The sequence below is a fragment of the Alligator mississippiensis genome, chromosome 3 (genome assembly GCF_030867095.1).
Source record: "Alligator mississippiensis isolate rAllMis1 chromosome 3, rAllMis1, whole genome shotgun sequence".
NCBI classification, from domain to species: domain Eukaryota; kingdom Metazoa; phylum Chordata; order Crocodylia; family Alligatoridae; genus Alligator; species Alligator mississippiensis.
In genome coordinates, this window is record NC_081826.1 from 168,202,385 (window position 1) to 168,224,233 (window position 21,849).

The window sequence follows — 21,849 nt, forward strand, 5'->3', positions numbered from 1 at the left end:
GCTAAATGGCATTGTTGAGGTAGCTACCCTGCTGTGCCTCCCCACAGCCTAACTATAATCTCACACATCTGCCAAGGCTGCAGGTATGGAGAGAGGTTTCTTCCTGAAATTATCTGCACAGGTGACTTTCTAGGGAAGGTTGGAAAGCATTGATAATGGGAATCATGAACACAAAAGGAACTGGACAGGGAAAGCAACCTGCTCCAGACTCTACCTCCAGTAACTTCCCATAGGTCCAGCATTTACTTTCTAAAACCATAGCCCAGATTATCCTTTCTCCATACTGCCAGACAAACTCCATGCTCCTTTCTCTACAGTCAGCTATGCATGCTCTTCAATATTTTTGTTATCCTGGTTCTTCCAGCACCTGTTCAGCCTTTCACCCTTCTTTGGGTTATAGAGGAAAGACTTATACTCTCCTCATTCCCTACCACTAGCATAACTAGGGCAGAGTGTGTAGAATGCTAACTCCGGGTATTAATTTAGAGGGGCAACAGGGACATCCCACATACCTTCACTCCAGCACTCCACATTTTCCCCCACTGTCCTCTTTCTAGTGCTTAACAGCATCTCTGCCCCAGGTTCTTAAATTGCTTTTCTCCCTGTCATCCCTTCCTTCTTTGGGCCACCTGAAGAGGATAATGGGGTGAGCATTTTTCACTTCCAAGATGTATTTTATCTATAATTGCTGAGCTATATCACACACAGAACTGCAGAAAACGTGGCAAGGAGTTTGTATGTTAAAGAATGCTTGTTTGGTAGGGGGTACATTATCATTCACTTTATATAGGACTATGACTATGCTACATTTAAAAAAATGTTTTAAAGTTGTTTAACATGTGTTAACAAGCACAATTGTAAACTGAAATATAGCTGCAACCTACCAGTGAATGTACATTACAAGTCCCCCTCTGAGCCAATCCATAGAGAAAACAAGTTTACTGCAGCCCCCAGCTACAGAGATTCAGCTCAAGCTGTATCTGTACTGAGTTTCTGTTATAATTCCCCAAGCTGTCAGTCGTGTGGGAGGCATTGTATAGAAGCTACACAGAACTGAGACTAGCCTGCAGGGTGTCTTAGAGCAAATAGGTTCACTTTGCTGTGCCTCAGTTTTCCCCATCAGGAAAATGGAGATAATATAAGATTAAGTTCTTGGTGATTTGCATAATAATAATAATAATAATAATACTAATAATAATGCTAGGCATTATTATTCCAGGAAGAAATGTTTGTGTTCAATTACTCTTAGCTATTGCTTGGTAAGAAATGGATAAAATTTCAAGTATAGAAACAAACACCCACATGAGTGACTAATATACTTTGAAGAATTTTATTAGTTCTTTGGTTTTTATTACAAAGGACACTTTATGCTGAAACTTAACAGAGCTGAGAACTGAGAGGCAGTATCTTCTCCAAAATAGCCTTCTGTCAGAGAATTTGTAAGTCAGAAATATTTCTTTATGTGTATGAGAGTAGACTGAAAATTTTCTCACACTTCCTTTGATGTTGGTAATATAATTTCACAGTGACGGAACCATCCTTTACTTTTTCTGATAAATTAATTTAATTAATTTGCACTGTGTGATGAAAGGCATCAAAATGTTTTTTCTCCTCTCTCTCCCCCTCATCCAAATTAGTCTTAAAAAAACAACCCTATTTATTGCTGTTTAGATAGGAGTATTTCTTAAGAGCAAGAAGTACAGACATTGTATTTCAGCTCTGACACTGAGACTCCTGAGAGATGTTAAAGTAAAGGTGAGATGTTAAAGTAAAGGCCACCTGAGCATGGCAGGAGATGCATCCTGCATCAGAATCTCTTGCACTATATTGCTGGTGCAGGGGGAGCCCAACTACAGGCTCCTCCTGTACTAGCAAGTAGCAAGCGTGGCTCCCAGCTGGAAGAGTGCACCATGTTCTCCTCCAGCTGTGCTCTCCTGTCAGACGGTTGGGGCTTCCAGCCACAAGAGTGCAAGGTGCACTCCCCAGCTGGGAGATCCAGTCATCTGAGGGTTTTCCCAGAGTCTGGAGCACACAATAATCTTGAAAGGCTCCCATGTGCTCCAGAAGCTCAGTATTGGCTGCATGTTCAATTAAAACCATAATAAGAACCAGCCACAAATTGATTATACATTTTATGTAATAATGAGAATCCCTGACATCATCTGGCCCTCTGACAACTGTCCCATGGTCCTCATCCATGTGGGAACAAATGATGCGGCTAGGAGTAGTCCAGACCATATCTTGAGTGACTACAGGGCTCTGGGGACCAGGCTTAGGAAGAAGGGGGCACAGGTGGTCTTCTCATCAATCCTCCTGGTCAGCAGTCACAGTAGGCATCACATCACCTGTGTAAGAGAAGTCAACCCGTGGCTCCGGAGTTGGTGCCATCATGCAGGTTTTGGCTTCCTGGACCATGATCTGCACTTCCATGCAAGGGACCTCCTGGGATGTGATGGGCTTCATCTCTCTGCAAAAGGTAAGACTCTCTTTTCTTACAGGCTGGCTGATCTCCTACATCGGGCTTTAAACTAAGTACAATGGGGGATGGAGAGGCAGGAGATGGAGAGAGTCTAGAACCTACAAACTGTGAGACATGCAGCAGTACACCCCAGGTAAGTACCAAGAGGCTCTTTGGGCATCAGCATGGGGTGGGGGGGCACCAAAGGCACCATTCAGAGGGCTCAAGTACCTCTATACTAATGCTAGGAGCATGGGGAACAAGCAGGAAGAACTTGCATTCCTGCTTGCAGACAATAACTTCAATTTAGTGGGGCTAATGGAAACTTAGTGGGATCCTACCCATGACTGTACACATTGCGGGCTACAGGTTGTACAGAAGGGACAGAGTAGGAAGGAAAGGGGGCGGGGTTGCTCTCTATGTAAAGGAGCATTATACATCTACCCTAATCAAAATGGGATCAGAGGAAGAGAAAGTTGAGGCATTGTGGGTTAGGATACATGGAGGTCGAAGGGAAAGGGACTTGGTGGCGGGGGGGCAGGGTCTGCTACAGACCTCCACACCAAGAGGAAAAGCTAGACTTGGAATTCTTGAGGCAGCTCTCAGAGGCCGTACAGTCTAGGGACATGGTTGTCATGAGGGATCTAAACTACCGTGACATCTGCTGGAAGAAGCAGTTAGCCAAATCTAACCATTCACATAGGTTCTTAACCTGCGTGCAGGACCTTCACCTAATGCAGATATATGGTCCCATTAGGGGGAATGCCTTACTGAACTTCGTGTTGGCTACAGGGGATAACCTGGTAGGGGAGCTGCAGATTCATGGTCACCTTGGAGACAGTGACCACCAATCAATTGAACTCACCATAAGGCGTACAGTGGGTAAGATTCATAGATTCATAGACACTAGGGCTGGAAGGGACCTTGGAATATCATCGAGTCAGCAGGGATCATAGGATCCCAGAAAGATAAGCATCCAAATGTCTCTTGAAGGCGTTCAAAGTAGGTGTTTGAACCACCTCCGGTGGCAGTCTATTCCAAACCTTGGAGGCTCGGACAGTAAAGAAGTTCTTCCTTATGTACAGCCTGAAACCGTCATGGAGGAGTTTGTCACCATTTTACCTTGTCATCCCTTGGGGCGCTCTGGTGAACAGACATTGCCCCAGATCCTGGTGAGCACCCCAGATAAACTTATAGGTGGCAACCAGATCACCCCTGAGCCAGCGCTTTTCCAGGCTGAAGAGTCCTATAGCTCTCAGCCTTTCATCATAAGGTCTGTTTTCCTGACCTCTGATCATGTGCATGGCTCTCCTCTGCACTCTCTCAAGCTTCTCCACATCCTTTGAATTGTGGAGCCCAAAGCTGGATGCAGTACTCCAGCTGTGGCCTCGCCAAGGCTGAGTACAATGGGAGAATGATGTCCTAGGATTTGCTTGAGAACCATCTATGGATGCAAGCCAGTGTTTTGCTCACTTTACTAGCTGCAGCATCACATTGATGGCTCATGTTCATCTTGTGGTCAATCATGACCCCTAAGTCCCTTCCATCGGTAGTGCTAACAAGTGTAGCACTGCCAAGCCTATAAGCACGCTGCAGGTTTTTCCTCCCAAGGTAGAGAACCTTGCATTTTTCAGTGTTAAACACCATCAGTTTCTCATCCACCCATTTCCTGAGCCTGTCAAGGTCTTCCTGGATCACTCTTCGGTCCTCAGGAGTGGATGCTTTACCCCAGAGTTTGGTGTCGTCAGCGAACTTGGCCAGTCTGCTTCTGACACCAATGTCCACATCATTAATGAAGATGTTAAATAGTATAGGCCCTAGGACAGAGCCTTGAGGGTCCCTACTGGTCACAGGGCATCATGACAATTGACTCCCATCAACCACCACCCTCTGGGTCCTACCACGGAGCCAATTCCCCAGCCAGCAGATCACAGATTCATAGATTCATAGATGTTAGGGTCGGAAGGGACCTCAATAGATCATCGAGTCCGACCCCCTGCATAGGCAGGAAAGTGTGCTGGGTCTAGATGACCCCAGCTAGATGCTTATCTAACCTCCTCTTGAAGACTCCCAGGGTAGGGGAGAGCATCACCTCCCTTGGGAGCCCGTTCCAGACTTTGGCCACTCGAACTGTGAAGAAGTTCTTCCTAATGTCCAATCTAAATCTGCTCTCTGCTAGCTTGTGGCCATTATTTCTTGTAACCCCCGGGGGCGCCTTGGTGAATAAAACCTCACCAATTCCCTTCTGTGCCCCCGTGATGAACTTATAGGCAGCCACAAGGTCGCCTCTCAACCTTCTCCTGCAGAGGCTGAAAAAGTCCAGGTTCTCTAGTCTCTCCTCGTAGGGCTTGGTCTGCAAGCCCTTAACCATACGAGTGGCCCTTCTCTGGACTCTCATGGTGCAGAGTTAGCCAGTTTTGCCAAGAGGTGATCATGGGATACCAAATCAAAGGCTTTTTTAAAGTCAAGATATAGGACATCAATCTCTTCTCCCTTGTCGAGGTGATAGGTCACCTGGTCATAAAAGGAAATGAGATTGGTCAAGCAAGACCTACCTGCAACAAACCCGTGCTGGCTATCCCTCAGGATGTTGCCATCAGCCAGTCTGTTAAGGATGGCCTGTTTGATAATCTTTTCCAAGACCTTCCCCAGGATAGAGAACAGGCTGATCAGCCTGTAGTGTGCCAGATCCACTTTCCTCCCTTTCTTGAAGATAGGCACCACATTGGCCTTCCTATCATAGGTCACTTCACCAAAGCACCAAGAGTTCTCGAAGATCCATGCCAGGGACTGGGCTATGATGCTTGCCAGGTCCTTGAATACCCTTGGGTGCAAACTGTCAGGGCCAGCTGACTTGAAGGTATCCAGCCTTTCATAGTGTTCCTTCACGAGGTCAGCATTGATGGAGGGTAAGGAATCTCCCTCACCCAGGCCTCCCTGTCCCATAGTGGACAGGGGCATCCCAAGGGACTGGTGGAAAACTGACACAAAGTACCCATTTAGCAAGTTTGCTTTTTCCTGCGCATCGGTTGTCAGTTGTCCCATCTGGTTCAACAGGGGTCCAATGTTGCCCCTGCTTTTCCTCCGGCTCCCCACATATCTAAAAAAGGACTTTTTATTGTCCTTGATACTTGTAACTAATTACAGTTTCGCCGCAGCCTTGGCTTTCCTGGTTCACTCCCTGCAGATCTGGACGAGTGCAGAGTATTCCTCCTTGGAGGTGGATGCAATCCTCCATCCTTTGTAGGTCTTTCTTTTTAGATGCAGGAGGTCCACTAGTTCCCTGGAGAGCCAAGGGGGCTGCTGTGCCCTTTTGCTACCTTTCCTCCAAGATAGGACAGACTTTGCTTGTGCATCCAGGATTGCTCCCTTGAGGAGCAACCACTTGTCCTGGACTCCCCTCCCCTTTGGTTTGTGGCCCTTTAGGGCCTCACTGACAAGCCTCCTTAGCTTGTCGAAGTCAGCTTTCCTGAAGTCAAGGAAGCTGGTTACTTTTGAATCTCATTAAAAAAAAAAAAGAGTAAGAAATTCCACTGTCCTCCAAGTTTTAATAATTGGCTAATGCATCCATTTCCATGAAAGCTGAATGCTGTATGGGGCTCTTAATTTGAAGAAAGTGTCCCCAGTGTTCACATCTATCAGGTTTTAGTTTGTAGTAACTAGAGAATGGCTGGACATTTCTCAGACTCCTTTCAGTGCCGTAGTGGTGTGGAGCCAGCAATTTATGTGCTATGTTTCCTTTACCTTAAACAAGACTCTTCCAAGATGAGGAAGATTGGGAGTGTGTGGGTGTGCTTCTTTACTGGTAGATGTTGCTCTATGGAGCGTAATGTTGCTGAAGGAAAGGCTTTCTCATCACCACAATTCCAGTTTCATTCAAGAGTTTTGCCATTGAATAGAATGGGTGGGGGTTGATCCTTTGGCTCTGAAATTCAGTTTCTTTATTGGTTCCTGCTGAAGTGTCTAACCTTTTGCTCAGGCTTTCCCCCAGTAGGTGAATGGGGGCAGGATTCTTTTCTTTTTATATTGGTTATGTTTTGATGTTCACAGCTAGATCTTTAATTCACATGCAACTATAAGTTGAAGTTAGCACATCTAACAAAGAGATAAATAAGCAAAGTAACTTTCCAAAACCTTAAACCGCTAACTCACCGATGGATTGATAAAGTATAATCTCTTTTTTAATGCTTCTGAAGGTTTAGATTGGAGTTCACCAAAGTTTGAACAATCTTTTATTTTAAATTTCATGAGTTTATCAATACCTTGGCTGGAGATATGGAGATATTTACCGATATTATGCATGCATATTTTTTGAGTGGGCATGTTTTGTACAACATTGCTAAGCGTAGTTCTATGAGGATCCCCCAGCTGCCAGTCTGTCTTGTTCCTACTGAACAAACTGATAGAATCATGGATGTCCTTCTTTGTAATCTAATGCAAATAGTTCAGCATTTCTTTGACAGAAAGAATATTTTAAACTTATCAGTTTATCTGCTTCTCATTACCTTAGAACTCTACAACCTCATGACGATGAGGAGATTCACCATGTATTTCTTTTGGGAATGATGGCATTTCTTTTTCCTCCTTAATTTCCTTTAATGCTTGAACATCTTTTTCTGTCTGTATATTTTCTAAGTTTCCATGCCAGTACTATGTCTGTCTTGTTCTAGTAATGCAATAGAATCTCTTCATCGACCTAAACTTGTGTTCAATTTTATCGATCAACACAGTCTTGATCTTTTCCCTAATTCTAATTATCTCCGTCAATAGGGACAGATCAGGGCTTTGCCCTATCTTATCCTTTTTATCTTTTAGTTTTAAAGATTTTGAGAGATTTTGCCATAAGGCTAAACTCTTCTCATTCCAGGAAGCAATATAAACAAATATAAAAACTGACAGTCTCCTGTGGCTGCCTTTGTGAAATTCCAGAGCATTCTAGCATCTCAGTCAAGAATGGCATTATCTAACATATCTGTATAAGTGTGTGTAAGATGCCACTCACTGTAACCTTAAGTCACCATGGATGAAATAATAGAACAGAATTTTAAAATGTCAGTCCAAAGGAGACAACACCACAGTCTATGCAGCAATGGCTGTTTCTTAGGTTGTATTGATTTTTTTACATGTTGGCACATGAAGAAATGTCTTTCTCAGAAAAGTTGGTTCCACTATTGTGAAAAGGTAATACATAAAGATGTCTTGAGTTTGATCCTGAGCATCATTATATTTAGATTCAGTGTAATTTTTTCCAAGCTTGATACTTTATAGTTCAAGGCCCTCTGTTAAATGTGCCTTGCCTTCAGGTCTTGACAGTATCATCTTGGTTTTTGATAGATGGTGTGCATTTGAGCATAGCCAGTTGAGTTGTTGGGTCATTATCAACACAGAGCATTTATTCATTTTATCATTAAGGAACATTACATAGTCATGATAATAATCTGCACTGTGCTTCAACTGAAGTGTCTAATAAGTCTTACATCAACTGGGTGTGGGTGAGTGGAATATTTCTTGCATGCAAATTCAAATAGTCCAAGTATCTATGCTCTTCGTAGTCTTTTTGTGGGGTCTGCGCAGATGTTTTATAGGAAATAATTCATCCCAATATTTCCAGAAGGCTTTGTGTACCAGTCCAGGCTTAACAAAGCAGCTCTGCACCCTGGACTTCAGTGGTTCATGGGGCAGCGGCAATTCCTGGCAGCAGCAACTGTTACTTTTGCTCCCTCCAAGTCAGTGACTGCTGCTCCAGTCAACCCCTTTTTTGTTATGCTACTATCAGGGATCACTTGCTCTTGTTAACAGCCAGCCTGTGGTAATGTACGGACACTTTTATGTTGATTCCTTCTCCCTTGTGCAAGCCATACAGAGACTAGGACTCTATTTCCTCTCTCTCTCCCTCCTTCCCTCCTACAACCAAATGTGAACATTAGCCTATTAGTATACTGCAGCTTTCAACATCCACCACTGGCAGTTAAAGTTGTAATCCTCTTGGAGACTTTGGGCCTTCAAAAATATAACGGTTGATTCTATGGGGTAATCATTGTTTTCTGCTGTCCCTCATATATCTTCAGCTACCTGATCTTGTTTTCTAGCTCTGATTTATAATTGTTAAAGGTGCAACCTCCAAGTTATGATTCCTAGGCTTCAGAATGTTGAAAGCTCTAAGGGAAGAAGGGAAGCAGATAAATCAGCCTAGATACACCCTGTAGATATGCTGTTTTCCTTAGGACTCATTTTATGTCACTGTGAGATACAGGATACTGGGCTAGATGCAAAGGGGTAGTACCATAGGCTAAACTTGCTGCCAGGGGAGGTGCTAGCATGGCCAGCACCCAGGGGGAGTTAATCTCACATCCCCAATACTCCCTATTGGGAGTACTGTGGGGGTCAGCTACTGTGGGGGTCAGGGCCAGAAGCAGCAAGGCTCAAAGCAGCATCATGGTTTCTCCAGGGCAGACACTGTTACTATGTCAGGGAGGTGTCAGCGCGGCCAGGGAGTTAACATCTTTCATGCGCCAACTGCAGCTGCTTTCAAATTTCATTTCCAGCAGCAATTTCCAAAGATAAATTTGGCATAAAAAACCCAGTGGCTGCAGTAGGGGTTGGGGAGTAACATTCAGAAGCTGCTGTTTTAACTCCCTACCAATACCTACTCCTACATCAGTGACATTTGCCCCAGCAACATTATGGCATGCCCACTTGGGCTGTGCGAAACAGCACCGTTTCATTTTGACTTCTATTTTGCCATTTTGACAGGAGAGTGTTTCATTTTGAGTTTAATTTTGTTTCAAAAGCACTATTCCATTTTATTTTGTCGAAACTGTTTCACTGTTTCGATGTTTCCCCAGGCTATAATGGGGAAGCATGAAACTGACTATATGTCATTTTTTGACATATTTAGACAAAAACAGCAGAGCTGGTGGCCTCTTCTGAGGGCATGAATACTACCAAGTTTCAAGGAGATAGGTGCAGGGGTTTCTGGGAAACTGGACCTCAAAATCTTGAAAGTAAAACCCATGTCACTTGTAAGTATGAAGGCACAGAGGGGTAAAAACAGTAGGCATGGTAGCCCCTGCTGAGGCCATGGAGCCTGCCAGCTTTCAAGGAGATAGGTGCAGGGGTCCCTGGGAAAATGCACCTCAAGCTGCTGACAAGCAAAACTTGTGATGTGTGTGCGTGCGTGCATGCGTGCACGCGCGTGTGTAAAGCCCTCATTGGTGCTGGGGCCTCTACATGACACGGTAGTGTGCCCTAATGAAGTCTTCTCCTCCCCTACAACCTGAGCCTGGTCCACCACTTTGAATGACAACAGGTAAAATAATAACATAGTGAGCAGTAGGATCAGCAGCATCTCAGGCAGCCAAACTGTGACAGAGTCTTTCTTTGCTCTCCTGCAGGAGCTTCTTCTCCAGCATGTGTTAAGGCGCGCCTTCACTGTGTCCTTCTCCCCTCTTCCCCCTCCCTCTCCTACTTTCTCTTTCCCTGCAGGCAAGCAAGCCCACCTTCAGCTTTGAAACTGGAAATGTTTTGAAACTTTTGAAATGTTTTGTCTGCCCTTATTTCATTTCAAGGCTGTTTCAAAGCCCTTTGTTTCATTTTGATTTTGCTGTTTCAAGCTACAAAATGAGTTGAAAGTGTCAAAATAAAACAGCAGGCAAAATTTTGCATAGCCCTAATGCCCACTAAATCTGTGCTTTAGTATTTATTCTCCGCTGGCCCATCCCAAGTTAGCCAACTGGCTTTTTGGATCTATGGTCTGACTCAGTTTAATGTGCCATCTCAAGTAACTGTTTCTTATATTATCAGAGATTTAAAATGGATTTTCATAAGTTTATACTTTGCTGCTGCTTTAAATTCCACTACTTCAATTTTTCCTTTCCTTAGCCATGATCTGATCATTAAAAATGTATTATATTTTTTTTAGAGGAGGAAAATTGAAGCCATATTAATGTACATCACCATGTGCTAGGGCATACTTGCCTTGTCTTTTTTGACAAATAATGTTTGCTATGATATAAGGTAAGAGTAATCCACGTCTGTGGAAGGGTCAAAACTTCCATTCCCCCATCTCCCACCCTATCAGTATTTTGGTCCTTTCCTTTTTGCTGGAAAAGCCTTTCCACCTTATACATAAAATACTGACTCAACTAATAAACCTGTCCTGGCCCAAACAAAATAGCAAAAATAAATGACATATTAACAACCAGCACCGCCACCACCACTCAATAATATGGTACCTTAAGCAGAACTTTTACTCCAAAAAGGAGATGTGCCAGAGACTCCAAGAAATCCACTTGGGATTTCCTTGTTGGTGTTTGTTTTCCTTGGAAAGTGCTTATAGAATACACTGATGGGACCACAACAGCAGGGGTAGATGAGGGGAATCTTCCCCAGACACCACATTAGAGAGGGTGCTAGAATTGCGCACCCATTCCCTGGATTCCTCCACCCAGCAACAATATCAGCCCCAGGGCTTACTGGTGCTGGGATCTCTAAAACAGTTCCTGACTGCTGCTGCTGCTGCTGCTGCTGCTGCTGCTTTAAGAAAAACACCTGGTGTGGTCACAACATGTGGTAGCGGTGGCAGTAGCGCAATCAGGGACTGTTTGGGAGCACCTGATATGGGTAAAACTGCTCCATGCCCCTGCTCTCCCAAGAGGTTTGCCTAGGCAGCAGTTCTGCTTGTTATGCTTCTGAACCACAGTATTAACTGTAAAAACATGGATTAAAAGCACATATATTTTCCTATCTAGGCAGCTTAATGATGCAAACAGTAGAGTTTTCCTTTAAGGGTGACTTGTCTAATACAGCATGGCTGAAGATACGGATATGCTTTTATAAGATTTAAAGGGTTAGAACTACAGAAAATTCAAAGATACATTTATTTTGCCTCCTGGGGTCAGATTGAAATCTCAGTAGATTTTCCCCAGTTATGTAAGGTGCCTAATCTCAGGCTGCTTGTTTGCAGCAAGGATCAGAGAATTATAAAATAAACTCTGCACTGCATTTCAGGCATATGAGACCACACTTTTCACATACATGATCAATGATTGTAAAATACAATCTCCTTGCTTCTAGTTAGTTTATTTTTTTTCTTATCTTTGGTCTAGTTATTGATGAGTTTTTCAGAACTTCACAAAATATGTGTAATGACAGCTTGTGCCAGGCAAGATTCATTTGGCTTCACAAGCACACCACTAAATTTAGGAGTTAGGAGAGATCTCTTTCTGTATGCAAGTTATAACTTGCACCTAAATGATTCATTACAAGTTTCCTGCTCGCTCATCAGAAATACATGGTACTGGTCTGATCTTGTATGGCCATTTCAGTATTCATTACCAGCTCCACATGTGAGATTGAACCACTAACACTTATTCCTATTTTTTGGAAATCTGTTCCTTAAAACCTTAGCTATTAATGTTAAGGAAAAATAGGATTTTTTAAGGGAAACAAGGCAAGAAAGTATATGAAAAGGCAAAAAAATGTGTTGCTTAAAAAGAGAATTTTCAATCTGAGCTATAACAGTGGGGGTGGTAATTAAATGAGACACAAGAGATAATTATTTTGCCTTACCCCTCTAGTTTTGGAAATCTCACTTTTAAGAAAGTTGTAGACAAATTGTGAATGCTCAGATGTGGAAAGCAAGAAGGATAAAATCCATGGGGAAAGGCTGAAGGAATTCTGCTTGTTTAGTCTAGGAAAAAAGATGCCAAAGGTGGAGTTTTGATGTCTTCCAATATATATAAGATTGTTATGAAGGGGCAATAATCTATCATGCTCTTTAGTCACCAGGGAAATCAGCCTAATTTATAGCACAGGTAATTTGGGTTGGGTGTTATGAAAGATCTGTGATGAAATACTAGAATGCCTATATACTAGAATTCCCATATCTAGGGAGGTTGTGGGACAGTAGTGTAAGGAGGGATGCGTGAACAGAGCATAAGCCCCAGGTACTGCTTAAGAGCAGTGCCAGAATGAAATGCCAGAATGAAGTGGGGAGTCCCGTCCTGTACTTTCCAGCTGTGGCAGCACAGTAGTGGTGGTGGCACAGGAATGTGTGTGAACAAGTGAAGGGTATTCTTGGAAATCTTCTGAGAAATGTAGTTTCTGGTGCTGGTGGGTCGGGCGGAGGAGATATCACCTCTCCAAAAACTTTGATTTTTTGGGCCTTTTGACATGCATCTTGACAGCAAACGCCTGAGGTGACATCTCCCCTTACTAGCAAAACTCCATCTTCTGCACCTGCACTTCTGCCAGCTGTCAGAGCCCCCTGGCGAAGGCAGAGGGAGGGTAGGAAGACTGCCCAGGGTATACTCCTGGCCAGTTACATCTCTGTTGTGAAATCTCCTTCACTGCAAGTTTTTAAGAACAGGGAAGATAAATAATGCCAGGGATGCTCTAGGTGTATTTAGTTCTAGCTCAGTGCAAGGTGATGGGTCAGATGATAACATGAAATCCCTTCTGGCTCTACATTTCTATGTTTTTGTATGATTAAAAGTAAATTCTTCTCAAGTTATTGCTTTCAATGACAGATGTAAGAATTACTAGGAAAGTATTTGTTCTTTCACTAATATTATTTTAGTTTTGATTTTTTCCTTATTTTGAAGGAGAGAGATGTTGCAAATCCCATGATACATAGCACCATTCTACTTGTTCCTTAAAAGTGATGCATTTACAATATGTCACTTGTAAAATAGGGTATTTTAGACTCAGGATAATGAGTAAAAGCTGTGTTAAAAATATTTTAAAATGTAATATTTGCTTAAATGGTATTAAAATTATAAGTAATCAATCCTGATATGTTTTAGTGAAAAGTTTAATTCTCACAGGCGAGAAAAATAAATAAATAAAAAATTAAACTTTCAATAGAAGTGTTCCAGACCAGATTAATTTTAAGCGAACATTTTAATAATGAAGATGCAGAGGCAAGACATCCTGGACATGATCAAATTTAAGTTTGTAGATGAAGTTCTGGATTACAAAAGACAGACCCCGTGCAAAATGAAAGCAAATATTGAAATTAAGCTACTTGCTGTGTATCAACAGGCTAAAGTGTTATCCATACCTTGTTTTATTCACAGCACACAAAACTTCCACTGATTGTGGCTCACAATCACTGCAAAATTTGAATTGTTTGTGAAAATGTGTGGATGACCCAATGGCATTGCTTGACTGATATGATAAAATATTAAGAAAATTGAATACTTGATAGGGATACTTTGTTTATTGTCTTGCTTTTCGAAGAGTGTTACTATTTTTTATGGCAAAGTTTAAGATTTAAAAAAAAATTGTAAGACAGTTCTGTGATTTTCCTCCCTCCTTTGGCTTCCTTTGCTGATTTCTCCCTTTTTTATTTTCTGCCGACATGGAAATGGTAAGATAAATTATGCTTGTGCAAGGGTTTGCATCATTTATAAATGTATTTTAATTATGGAAATTTTATACAAGACTACATCAAAGTTAAAACAGCAATTTAAAGGGATTGTTTGCTTTCTTATATTGGAAAGAACAATACTCAGTTTAGCATGGGGGAGTTAACTCTATAGTCTTGAACCTGGGATCTTGACCTTCCTGGAGGGGGATGGCTTACCCTTGCTTACCACCTCTAACTTCAGCTACTGAGACTTGGAGAGGACCTTTCTAAGCCCTTCATCAGTATGTGAAGCTCTGCCCTCTCTTGAGAACTTGGTTGCCTGGTCAGCATCACCTGCCCATCTGTTTCCCCTATTTAAAGGCAAGGAGTGGAACAGGAAGCAAGGAAAGCAACCTTGAGTCAATCCCAGGGCTTTTCCTGATCCTTAGCTGTGGTTCTGCAAGTCACTCTTCTCCCAGTCCAGCCCACTCTTCAACTCTGTTTACTAATCTCTGACCTTGATGTCAGACCATACTTCTGTGGCCCCAGCTCTGAAGTTATATCCCTTCAGAACTGTGGCCCTAATCCTCACTCAGCCCCAGGCCTGACCACCAATTTCCTGTTACGTGACAGAGGGGAGAAGTATTAGCAGTAACTTCATCACATATGGGCTTAGAACAGCTATTTCATAGTTTCATAGTTTCATAGTAGCTAGGGTCAGGAGGGACCTGAACAGATCATCTAGCCTGACCCCTTGCCACAGGCAGGAATGAATGCTGGGTTCACAAGACCCCAGACAGGTGATCGTCCATCCTCCTCTTGAATTTGCCCAAGGTAGGGGCGAGGACCACTTCCCTGGGAAGTTGGTTCCAGATTTTGGCCACCCTAACTGTAAAAAATTGCCTTCTGATCTCTAACCTAAACCTATTCTCCATCAGTTTATTACCATTGTTCCTTGTCACCCCAGGTGGTGCTGGGGAGAAAAGGGCTCTACCTATATGCTGTTGATCTCCCCTGATGAGTTTGTAGGCAGCCACCAGGTCTCCACTTAGCCTCCTCTTGCTGACTGAACAGGTTCAGGTCCCTCAGTTTCTCCTCATAGGGTCTGTCCTGCTGCCTTCTGACCAAGTGAGTGGCCCTCCTCCGAACCCTCTCCAGGCTGGCCACATCCCTTTTGAAGTGCAGCACCTAGTACTGGATGCAGTACTCCAACTGCGGCCTGACCAAAGTCACATAGAGGGGGAGTATCACCTCTCTGGACCGGCTTGAGATGCATCTTTGGATGCATGACAAGGTATGGCTGGCCTTGCTGGCTGCGGTCTGGCATTGGCGGCTCATGTTCATCTTGGAGTCAATAATGACTCCAAGATCCCTTTCCGCCTCTGTGCTTTCAAGAAGGGAACTTCCCAACCTGTATGTATGCTGTGGATTCCTTCTCCCAAGGTGCAGCACCCTGCACTTGTCTACGTTGAACCCTATCCCATTCTCATCTACCCACTTTTGTAGTCTGTCTAAATCTAGTTGCAGCCTCTCACTTCCTTCGAGTGTGCCCACCTCGCTCCACATCTTAGTGTCATCAGCAAACTTGGACAGTGTGCTTTGCACCCCCTTGTCCAAGTCACTGATGAAACTGTTAAACAGTGCAGGCCCGAGGACCAAGCCCTGCGGTACCCCACTGCTCACATCTCACCAGGTTGAGTACAACCCATCCACCACTACTCTCTGGATGTGCCCCATCAGCACAAAAAAAGCCTGAAGCAGAATTGATCCAAGTTTCACGGTTTTCTTTGAGTGACCTAGCAAACTAGGTCTATCTAGTTTAGATTGGCAGTTTACATGTTTACCCTTTGGTGGCGCAGTGGCATGCAGGCTGCCTGCACTGGCTGTAGCCTGCAGGTTGGGGTCACTCCTGCATGTCTATCAGTGTGCCCTCCTGGCTCCCTGGGCTACTGCTGAGCACAGCTGAGCGCACAGGCCATCCGTGATTGGCTATTGTGTATGGACAAGCATGCGCCTCCTCGCCCCCAAGCAGTAGCTGGAGGCCAAAAAAGCCTTGCAGTCCTGGGTACCTGCTGGCAATGGCCCAGCTGCAGAGGTCACAGGGTTGCCTCTGTGCTGGCCCAGTTCTGATGCTCTGCCCTCTGCCACCACAACCCACCAGAGATGAGTCGCCTGCACCAACTCCTGCTCTCAAGGGGGGGTGGCTCATGCTAGGTCCCAATGGCAGGGTGCCTGGCTCTGGCCACTGAGATGTGGCAATGAGGGCAGGGTGGGGCTCCATGGGACTGTGCCCAAGCACATGGGGGTCTCTGGCTGGGTGTGCAGGAGCCAGGTTCAGCCTCTATGCAGCTGTGCCTGAACATAGGGGTTCTCCAGGGCTTAGTGTCAAGTCTATGGGTTGCTTCATGGTTGGGGCACAATCTGGGGAGGCAGGTGCCCAGGTCCTGAGGCTTGTGCAAGGAATACAGATGCCTCCCTTCCTCTCCCCCACCAGAGCAGCCGAGTGCAGGCTGAATGCTATTATGCATCCCTGTGAGGGGAGAGGGTGTGTGTGTGTGTGTGTGTGTGTGTGTGTTGGGTGGGAGGGGCTTAAAGGAGGCTGGGATGCTGGAAGACAGTGATCTCACTTGAATCTATAGGGGATCTCGTACAGAAGTTTTACTCACAGGCCTAACCTAAATTGATTAGATTTGACTGCACATCAAACCGGATTCATCTTAGACCAGGTTCTGCCATTTTTAGACTGGTCTATGTATACTAAATTTCTGTATGGTTATGGGTTTATGTAGATTTCTGATCATTTAGACTGGCTTATGTGTAATGCCTATACCCGACCACAATGTTAAAGGAACTAAGGTAGTTGTATACCAAGATATTTGAGTTTGTGAATATCCCACCTCTATGATGGCCTATATACATAAAAATAGCCAAATGTATGCAATGCAAAGAAGAGACAACTCATTAGGGGCTGAACTGTGAGTGAAATAAGAAGTGAGCTGTATTTGGAATTACAGGTAGTTGCCCTTCAACTTTTGCAACTGAAATAGGATTTGGGCCTGGACATATTCAGACACATGCTGAACTTTCAACATCTGTATAATCTGTTGTCTGCATTGGATTATGTGGGCCCCTGCCTGGGTGTACAGGAGTCAGGGACAGGGTCTGTGGGTCTGTCCCTGAGTATGGGGGTATGGGGTCCTCACGTATTGGATTTGGTACATTAGGACCTTAACCTTGGTCAATTAAAAAAAAATTAAAAACACATACCAAAATCATCCAAATAGTTTCATAGTTTGTAGGACTGTAAGGGACCTTGACAGATCATCAAGTTCAACCCCCTGCCATGGCAGGAAAGAGCACTGGGGTCAAACAACCCCAGCAAGGTGTTCATCTAGCCTTCTCTTAAAGACCCCCAAGGTAGGAGCCAGCACCACTTCTCTTGGAAGTTGGTTCCAGATCCTAGCCGCCCTGGCAGTGAAGTAGCGCCTCCTGATGTCTAGTCTGAATCTACCCTCTGCCAGCTTGTGACCGTTATTTCTAGTCACTCCTGGTAGTGCTCGGGGGAACAGGGACTCCCCCAATGCCTGCTGGTCCCCTTTGACTAGTTTGTAACAGACCACTAGATCCCCCTCAGCCTTCTTTTGTGGAGGCTGAACAGGTTCAGGTCCCATAGCCTCTCCTCATAGGGCCTGCCCTGCTGCCTCCTGATCATGCGGATGGCCCTCCTCTGAACCCTCTCAATGCTGTCCACATCCCTCCTGACGTGCAGCACCCAGAACTGGACACAGCACTCCAACTGCAGCTTGACCAGTGCCACATAGAGGGGGAGGATCACCTCCTTGGACCTGCTCGAGATGCATCTGTGGATGCATGACAAGTTACGGTTGGCCTTCCTGACTGCGTCCCCACACTGTCGGCCCATGTTCATTTTAGCATCAATAATGATTCCAAAATCCTTTTCTGCCTCTGCACTGACAAGAAGGGAGTTCCCCAGCCTGTAGGTGTGCTGCTGGTTCTTCCTCCCCAGGTGCAGCACCTTGTACTTGTCAGTGTTGAAACCCATTCTGTTCTCATCTGCCCACCCCTGTAACCTGTCTAGGTCCAATTGCAGCCTATTCCTCTCTTCTGGCGTGCCCCCCCACATCTTAGTGTCATCAGCAAATTTGAATAGGGTGCTTTTTACCCCCTTGTCCAAGTCACTGATGAAGATATTGAACAGCATGGGTCTGAGGACCGAGCTCTGGGGGACCCCACAGCCCACACCCCTCCAGGTCGAAAATGACCCATCCACCACCACTCTCTGGGTGCGGCCCTCCAGCCAGTTAGCGACCCATTTGACTGTGTAGGTGTCGATGCCACAGTTCCCTAGTTTTTTAATGAGAATGGGGTGAGAGACAGTGTCGAAGGCCTTCCTGAAGGTCCACTACGTCCACTGCTACCCCTTTGTCTAAGGATTTTGTGACCTGGTCATAGAAGGCCACCAGGTTCGTCTGACAGGACCTGCCTCTGATGAACCCATGTTGGTTGCCCCTAAGCATAACCTCCCCTGCTGGCCCCTCATGGACATGCGCCAGGATAATTCTCTCAGAAAGCTTTCCCAGGATCGAGATAAGACTAACTGGCCTATAGTTCCCTGGGTCCTCCTTCCTCCCTTTTTTGAAAATGGGAACCACATTAGCCCTTTTCCAGTCCTCTGGCACCACACCAGAGCACCATGAGTGCTCATAAAGCCATGCCAAGGGTCCCGCAATGACCTCTGCTAGTTCCCTTAGCACTCTGGGGCAGAGGTCATCAGGACCAGCTGATTTAAATATGTCCAGTCCCTCCAGAAGTTCCCTGACTAGATCCTCACTGACCTTAGGCCTGGGTGTGCCTCCCTTGGGTCCTGAGGGGGTGCCGGCAGATGGGCTGATCTGGTCCCTGCTCAGGATAATGGAGGCAAAGAAATCATTAAATAGGTTAGCCTTGTCATCTGATGTGACAACCGAATTTCCTAGTGTGTCTTACAGATGCCCCATGTTACTGGGTACCTTCTTTTTGCCCCCAATGTATTTAAAAAAGGACTTCTTGTTGTCCTTAATCTGGGTAGCTAGTCCCAGTTTCATCTCCACCTTGGCTTTCCTGACCATACCCCTGCAGCACCAAGCAAACGAGGTATAGTCCTCCCCGGTGATGGCCTGGACATACTCAGACACATGAATGCACAGTTGTAATAAATGACAAAATATCTTTGGCTATTCCTCAATATGAGGATGATGTCTGCTGGGGGATGAATTATTGGTGAGTTTAAAGATGGCTGAAGAATCCAATCCATGCTCTGCAAGTTTTTTCTACAGATACGATAGGTGGTGACTTGGGGGGGGGGAGGGGGGCACAGCTGTTGGCCAGGATGTTGTGCACGTTCCTTTCTTTTCTGCCATTTCTCAGCTTCATGAGCAAGATGCTTCTCTTCAAAGTGGGCTGTAGCTTGATGTATGGTGCAGCACCATTGAGACCTGTTACAAGCCAGCACTTCCCAGTTTTTAAGGTTGGATGCCACCCTTCTTAAGGTGTGATTTCAGGGTGTCCTTGTAGCTCTTCCTCTGCCATGACTGAGTTGAGGGAAAAGGATTTGCTATGGGAGATGAGTGTCAGCTACCCACACGCAGTGGCCAGTCCAGTGGAGCTGATATTTTATGATCTTTGTCTCAATGCTGGTTATGTTAGCTGCAGAGAGGATGCTGGCATTGGTGCAGTGGTCTTTCCATCTAATGTGAAGGATCTTCCTGAGGCAACGCTGGTAGAAATATTCCAGGTGCTTAAGATGGCTTTGATATGTCGCCCGTGTCTCATGTCCATGGAGGAGCATGGGGATAACCACTGCATTGTAGACCAGGATCTTAGTTTACATCTGCAGATCTTGGTTGGCAAACACATGATGAAGCAGCTTTCTGAAGCATATTCTGGCACAGCAAATCCTACTTGATTTCTACTTCAAGACTGACTGACTAGGAGAGGTGGCTGCCAAGGCATGGAAAATGCTTGACCATGTCCAGGGGTTCTCCACCAATGGTAATTTGGGGGTGGGGTAGCAGGCTGATGGAGCACCTTGGTCTTCCCAATATTAAGGGAGAGTCCCTGGCTATGATAGGCACCTAAAAAAGGGTCAAAGGTGGGCTGCGGATTGGTCTCAGTGTGCATGAGGATAATACAGTTGTCAGCATACTGAAGGTCAGTAATACCAGTCTTGGTAACTTTCGTTTTGCTGTGAAGGCACCGCAGGTTGAAAATCTGACTGTCCACTTGATACTCAACCCCAATTCCAAAATGGAAGGTGGTCACAGATAATAATCAAAATCACAGCAAGATAAATGTAGAAAAGAGTTGAGGTGGTGGCACAGCCCTGCTTGACCCCAGTACAGATGGTAAATGTGTCTGCCAAAATGTGTGAGTGGCCCTTGAAAAACTCCCAGATTCAGTAGAATCTCCATATTCTGGAGCAAGTAGATTTATCAGATGGGAACAGCTTATTATCAAGGATAACAACTTTCGAAATAGTCAAGAAATGTATTCTAAAATAATGAGCAGTAATTGGCTAAAAATGAATACTAGCAAACAGAAACAATAAACAAACTTGGAAAGGCCTAGCCATATACAAATGCCATGCATGATGTAAAAATTCAGAGGAGGTAACGGGCTAAGTCATGAACATTTGTGATTTCTTCCTGTCCCATTCTAAGGGAGATGAATCTTTATTTCTTCTTGTTAAAACATATTATTAGAAAAGATATCATAATAATTACACTAGGTTTGAATGAACTTGAGCATATATAATAGTGATTAACTTATAGGAACTATATTGCTTTCAAACAGGGACATCCTCTAGATATTTCAGATCACATACATGTTAAAGCTTAATTCATGTTCTGAACACAGTAACAAGGAAGGACCTCATCTGTAGGTGCTAACCATTCTTCCTCAAGAAGAGACTGGCACTGACAGATTTATTGTCTTTTAAAAAACTTCTCCACACAGAACTTGCTGAAATACTCCCTTTTGTGTCAAGGTCAAGTAGCTATTGCTTCAGTCTGTTCTATATTCTGATGTAACAGTCATATATCTTACTGTATGCTACAACCATGTTCTGCCCCTCTTAAATTCCTATCATTGGTTCACTGTTCCCTCCTGCATAAAATTCAGGCTCTTTGTTCTTGTCTTCAAGGTCCTCTCCAATTAAGCTTCTTTTTAACTCTGCTGATGTTCTTTTCCATTGCTCCAGAGCCTCTTTGTTCAAACCAGCCAACTTGTATGACTATCAACACTTTGACCTACTAGGCCTTCCTTTCTATAGCCCTTTTATGCCTGGATGTTCTTTCTACCCAATCTTCAGCTTTCCACTCTTTCCTTCATCATTTCTCTTCTCAGAACCTACTAATTCAAAAAGGATGTGAACAGTGCTCTGGAATATAAAGCTAAACAATTAGATGCATCTTTCAAAGGGTGTGTGCATGAGTTACATTAGAAACAGACATCACTGAAAGAAGTGGATCATCTATGGCACAGATGTCCTGCTTTATTGGATCAAATGCATACCTTCCCTTGTCCTGTTGTTGGTGCGGCATAAGGGGCAATGTGCTCTCTGGAGGTGGTTTTGGCAAAGTGGGGCTTTCCCTGCTTACCTAAACCCATACCTGGAGATCCCAGGAATGAATCTGGGTGAATGGGGAAGGCCCTTTTTTCCTGGTAACCCAGACTTGCTCCTGGGATCACTGGGGATGAGTCTGGGTCAGCAGAGAACCCTAACTTTTGCATTTACGAAGAGGCAGACACTCTGAGATTCCCTGGAATGCCTCTATGTAAGTGCAGAAAGCTTGGCAACTCCTCCAGGAGCTTTAGGGCCCGCAGGCCCCAGAGCACCTGCCCTGGGTGGCTGGAGAATGCAAGCAGGTCAGGCTGCCTGTACTGTCCTACCACAGAGCTAACAGAAGTCTGCTGCAATAAAGCAGCAGAGTCTATTATTACTTTTTGTTGTGCCACTGATTTTTCCTCTAATGTGACTCAA